Source organism: Pristiophorus japonicus, chromosome 10, assembly GCF_044704955.1.
Source record: "Pristiophorus japonicus isolate sPriJap1 chromosome 10, sPriJap1.hap1, whole genome shotgun sequence".
Classification (NCBI taxonomy): domain Eukaryota; kingdom Metazoa; phylum Chordata; class Chondrichthyes; family Pristiophoridae; genus Pristiophorus; species Pristiophorus japonicus.
In genome coordinates this window covers 102,494,037-102,500,267 of record NC_091986.1, presented here as the reverse complement: position 1 = coordinate 102,500,267, position 6,231 = coordinate 102,494,037, and the positions used below count along the sequence as shown (strand labels likewise).

The following is a 6,231-nucleotide window of genomic DNA, read 5'->3' as shown; positions in this document are numbered from 1 at the left end:
TTAAATTGGCTCCCCCGTATTTTGAGGCTGTGCCATTGTGTGCTATTTTTTCAACAACTACATAGAAATCCAACTATCTCAACTATTGTCCCCTCACTACCATGCCAAGCACAGGTGCTTACAAATGTGGCACTGTTCTACAGTGAGGGGCGGTCCCTCCCGATGACTGGCAGGTGGGCGGAGCCGGCAGGCAGTTTGATGCTGAGCGCACAGGTGGGGAGGGAGGGGCTGAAAGCCCGTGCGGAGAAACCGCCCCCAATTCTGAACAGCACGTGACCGAGTTAGACAACCGATTGCGCACGTGGTCACGAGTTAAGCAACAGGAATTCCCCCCCCCCCCCACCCCCGAAAAATTAGGCAGTAATTTTGAAGTTGATCTCTGTGAGTAAATGTAGTTTTGTTTTTGCAATTGTAGAATAAAGATTGTGAACGAGAGACGTCTGGTTTGCTCAGTTTAGTGCGGCGGTCCGCTTGCAGAAGTGACGCATCCGATTGATGAGCATGTGAAGCTTGTTTACTTGGTTCCTTGATTGAAAAATATTTATCAGATTTATTTGAATACCGATGCAAGGAAACGAGCTAGCACATTTAGATTAGTTTGCAAAGTGGATGGCCATTTGTAATGGTTGCAGTGCAACAAAAAAAGTTTCTTCAGTCGTTGCTGCAGAATGTAAAATCGTGCTGTGTTTGAGAGATGTTAAATACTTCTGTTTTTGCCAACTAACTAGCATTAGGATTTTACAAAATATTTTGAGAAAGCTGAAATGTTGACAGATTTAAAATATATATATTTTTATGTGTAGTGATGGGGCCATCTTTTCGCAGATCTATTTATTGATTAAACCAATTTGCAAACTTTAGAATGTATGTTGCTGGAGAACTTCTACCTCAATAATGTAAATTCCGCATCTTTTCGAAAAAAATAAAGTTGCTCGTTGGTTCTTATGGTGACTTAAAGCATTAATTATCTAGTCAAGCAAGGGAATAATTCTGTACAATTGCAAACATTTGAAGCTATGGTGAGTAGACTACTCTTTGTAACATCTGAGGGGTCCGGTGTCCTTTCATTCCATTCATGGATAATGCAGTGTTGCTATATTTTATATACTCACTGATTGTTGAAAACAGACAAAAATACTCTGAATGTATTGCACGCAAATCTTAAATTAGCAATCTCCGCTTTACATGATGGTCTACATCCCAGAGTACTTAAGGAAGTGGCCCTAGAAATAGTGGATGCATTGGTAATTTTCCAACAGTCTTCAACTCTGGATCAGTTCCTATGGACTGGAGGGTTGCAAATGTAATGCCACTTTTTAAAAAAGGAGGGAGAGAAAACAGGTAATTATAGACTGGTTAGCCTGACATCAGTAGTGGGGAAATGTTGGAATCATTCATTAAGGATGAAATAGCAGCGCATTTGGAAAGCAGCGATAGGATTGGTCCAAGTCAGCATGGATTTATGAAAGGGAAATCATGCTTGACAAATCTAGAATTTTTTGAGGATGTAACTAGTAGAGTGTACAAGGGAGAACCAGTGGATGTGGTGTATTTGGACTTTCAAAAGGTTTTTGACAAGGTCCCACACAAGCGATTGGTGTGCAAAATCAAAGCACATGGTATTGGGGGTAATGTACTGACGTGGATAGAGAACTGGTTGGCAGACAGGAAGCAGAGAGTCGGGATAAACTGGTCCTTTTCAGAATGGCAGGCAGTGACTAGTGCAGTGCCGCAGGGCTCAGTGCTGGGACCCCAGGTCTTTACAATATACATTAATGATTTTAGATGAAGGAATTGAGTGTAATATCTCCAAGTTTGCAGAAACTGGGTGGCAGTGTGAGCTGTGAGGAGGACACTAAGAGGCTGCAGGGTGACTTGGGACAGGTTAGGCGAGTGGGCAAATACATGGCAGATGCAGTATAATGTGGATAAATGTGAGGTTATTCACTTTGGTGGCAAAAACACGAAGGCAGAATATTATCTGAATGGGGGCAGATTAGGAAAAGGGGAAGTGCAGCGAGGCCTGGGTGTCATGGTTCATCAGTCATTGAAAGTTGGCATGCAGGTACAGCAGGTGGTGAAAAAGGCAAATGGTATGTTGGCCTTCATAGCAAGGGGATTTGAGTATAGGAGCAGGGAAGTCTTACTGCAGTTATACAGGGCCTTGGTGAGGCCCCACCTGGAATATTGTGTTCAGTTTTGGTCTCCTAATCTGAGGCAGGATGTTCTTGCTATTGAGGGAGTGCAGTGAAGGTTCACCAGACTGATTCCAGGGATGGCTGGACTGACATATGAGGAGAGACTGGATCAACTGGGCCTTTATACATTGGAGTTTAGAAGGGTGAGAGGGGATCTCATAGAAACATATAAAATTCTGACTGGACAGGTTAGATGTGGGAAGAATGTTCCCGATGTTGAAGTCCAGAACCAGGGGACACAGTCTTAGGATAAGGGGCAGGCCATTTAGGACTGAGATGAGGAGAAACTTCTTCACTCAGAGTTGTTAACCTGTGGAATTCCCTATCGCAGAGTTGTTGTTGCCAGTTCATTGGATGTATTCAAGAGGGAGTTAGATATGGCCCTTATGGCTAAAGGGATCAAGGGGTATGGAGAGAAAGCAGGAAAGGGGTACTGAAGGAATGATCGGCCATGATCTTATTGAATGGTGGTGCAGGCTCAAAGGGCCGAATGGCCTACTCCTGCACCTATTTTCTATGTTACTATGTTTACATTCCATATGTCTGTTGTAGCATTTCCAGCATTGGTTTCTCTTCCCACTGCCTTTGTATTGTCAGAATGCATATTCCATAGCATTGAGCTGCAATTTCCTCCAATTAAACTTAAGCTCATCCAAAATTCTGATGCCTGTATGCAATCCAACAGAGTCCTGCTCACCCATCACCCCTGTCCTTGTCTACATTGGCTCCCAGTTCCCCAACATCTCAAATTTAAAAATTCTCATCCTTGTGTTTAAATCCGTTCATGGTTTTGTTCCTCCCTATCTCTAACCTCATGCAGTCTACAACAGCCTTGTGAGAACTCTGGCCTCTTGTGACCCCCTGGTCCTGCCTAACCTATTAATTGAAATAAACTGTCAGCTGGAACACCATCTATTCCCTTCATTATCTTTTAAACCTCAATCATATCACCCCAAAGTCTACGTTGCTCTAAGGTACAGAGTCCCAACTCTTTTAGCCTACCTTGATAACTAAGATGCTTTAGACTTGGAATTAGTGCAGACACTCTTCTGCACCTTTTCCAGAGCCTCAGTATCACCCACCATGTGAGGAGAAGCTGGACACGATGGCTCAATTTTCCCCAGTGCTGTTTTTTGGTATATTGCAAGAGTTACGCCCATTTTTTGGGGGGCCCCAACTACTGCCAAAAAAATAACTAGCAAGTTTCCTCATATTTTTTTTAATTGGTGCCGCACACTCTGTCCTTTAGCTTCGGGGGGTGGAGCCTAATGTCTGCGCAGAAAAAACTATGCCCTCCTTCTGCGCATGCGTGGAAAAAAGATGACGTTTTTGACGTGACTGCTATGGGCGTGCGTGCCCAATACAGCTCCCAGTCTGCATTCGCCCATTATTAAAGAGCCAGTTGAGTGTGAAAACTTTAATTCTCATTGGAAAAATCGGAGCTACAATACAATATGCAACGCAGCTCAAGGACCAAGAATTTCTTACAGGATGAAGTGGAGGCACTGGTTACTGTAGTTGAGGCCAGATGGCACGAGCTGGTCACATTAAAGTTTTACCAAAAGAAATGAAAGAACGCTGGAACTAACTTGCAGAAGATTACTGTGCAATGGAGGTTTGGAGGCCAGTGCAAAAAGAAGTGTCAGAACCTTGGTCAAGTAGTTCGTGTAAGTAATATTTTCATTTATTCACTGGAATTGCAATTGTTAATGTGACCATCTGTATGTCCCACCCAGCAGAAAGACAACCTCTCTCAAAAGTTATATTTTCATCTTTGCAGAGGAAGGTGGCAGACAACAAAAGGGAAAGAACTCAAATAGGAGGAGGCCTGGCAAATCTGCACCCACTGAAACCCTTGGAAGAGAGGGTCGCTGCTTTGATGGGTCCTGCCTGGAGAAAAGCAACCACCACTGCACAAGCTGGGCCCGCACGAGAGGGTAAATTCTGCAAATTCCACAGTCTGGCTTTATTAAATGTTAAGTACTGCGCAGGCTAGCTTTGGTTCATGGGGATGTCTCTTGTCAGCTATGCTTCGGTTGATGCAATGTGCTATCATTCATTGTGGTCCTTCAAATGAACCTGCTGCCTGCGCCATGTGAGCCTACTCATGCTACCCTGCCCCCTCCTCTGCTGTTAACCATTTGTCTGTTCTGCTATATTTTGCAGAACTTGAGGCCAACCCTGAAGAGGCTGAAGCCGATGCAGAAGATTCAGACGCGGACAAGCCTAAAGAGGAGAATATCTTCTAAACCCACCTTCCTGACCAAGAGCATGGGGTGAGGCAAGAGCATGAGGTGAGGGGAAGCTGATGGATGAAGCCCCCACTGTTGTACTCACTCTGAAGGAAGTGCAGGTGCTGCCCATTGAGGTGCCAGCCCCTTTCCTGAATGGTATGAGTGTTGGGACATTTCATGGTTTCTCACAGTCCGATTGGAAGATATTCTCCTCTTTAGGCTGGGGATTCCAGTGGGCTGCAGCGAGATACACCCAGGGCCCCACCGGCCGAGGCTGTGGCTCCCAATGGGATGCAGCAAGGCACACGCAGGGCTTCACTGTCCGAGGCTGCAGATCCCAGTAGGATGCAGCGAGCCACACCCAGGGTGAGGAGGGGAAGGAGAGCTCGACAACGCTCCCCTGAGGTGCAGGATCTAACAGATGTGGTTCAGATAATGGCAATGAGTGCGGAGAGCGTTGATTTTACACAATCACTCCTGGACACCATCAGTAGGGTGAGTGATGAGGTATTGGGATTGTCGGGAGAAGTAACAGCACTCTCACGAGAAATGGGAACACTGTCCGGGCACATGAGGGAGGGAATGTTGCAGGTAGCTGATGCGCTGTCGGTGAACACGAGGGAGAGAATGTTGGAGTTAGCTGCTGCAATAAGGGAATACAGACCACGCACCCATTGACAGAATCAATTGCCACTCCCACTCCAATCCCCAGACCAGTCTCTAAAGTGGTCCAAGCCAGGCCTTCCACATTACCGCTTGCCCCCACCGCCCCCCCCCACCCCCCCACCATCAAGAAATGCGCATTACCCAAGATGTTTGAAAGAATAAGTTTGCTACCAACCTGAAAATGCTGCGCCACTGCCTGCGGACAGGGGTGAAGTCAACAAGACCAAGTGCAGTGGGTGGTCTTAAAACAAGGTCATCATCATAGGCAGTCCCTCGAAATCGTGGAAGACTTGCTTCCACTCCAAAATAGGTGTTCTCTGGTAACTGTACAGTCCACTACGGGAATTACAGTCTGTCACAGGTGGGACAAACAGTCGTTAAAGGGTGGGTGGGGAGTCTGGTTTGCCACACACTCCTTCCGCTGCCTGCGCTTTTCCTCCGCATGCTCTCGGCGACAAGACTCTAGGTGCTCTGCGCCCTCCCGGATGCTCTTCCTCCACTTAGGGCGGTCTTGGGCCAGGGATTCCCAGGTGCCGGTGGGGTTGTTGCACTTTATCAAGAAGGCTTTGAGGGTGTCCTTGAAACGTTTCCTCTGCCCACCTGGGGCTCTCCTGCTGTGTAGGAGTTCCGAATAGAGCGCTTGCTTTGGGAGTCTCATGTCTGGCATGCGGACGATGTGGCCCGCCCAACGGAACTGGTCGAGTGTGGTCAGTGCTTCGATGCTGGGGATGTTGGCCTGATCGAGAACACTAACGTTGGTGCGTTCATCCTCCCACTGGATTTGCAGGATCTTGCGGAGGCAACATTGGTGGTAATTCTCCAGCGCTTTGAGGTGTCCACTGTATATGGTCCACGTCTCCGAGTCATATAGGAGGGAGGGTATCACTACAGCCCTGTAGACCATTAAGCTTGGTGCCAGATTTGAGGGCCTGATCCTCGAACACACTCTTCCTCAGGCGACCGAAGGCTGTGCTGGCGCACTGGAGGCGGTGTTGGATCTCGTTGTCGATGCCTGCCCTTGTTGATAGTAGGCTCCCGAGGTATGGAAAATAGTCCACGTTGTCGAAGGCCGCGCCTTGGATTTTGATGACCGGGGGGCAGTGCTCTGTGGCGTGGTCAGGTTGGTGGAGGAA

The 6,231-nt window shown here is 47.1% G+C and overlaps 1 protein-coding gene across 2 annotated transcripts in view; it reads left to right on the top strand.

Moving 5' to 3' along the window:
• The first annotated feature begins 321 nt into the window (after positions 1-321).
• The window catches only part of LOC139275049 (piwi-like protein 4), a 116,895-nt gene continuing 110,985 nt past the window's right edge, over positions 322-6,231 (top strand). For both annotated transcript variants that reach the window (XM_070891967.1, XM_070891970.1), the window contains exon 1: positions 322-381. The gene's annotated coding sequence lies outside the window, so the exon portion shown is untranslated. The remainder of the gene's footprint in view (positions 382-6,231) is intronic.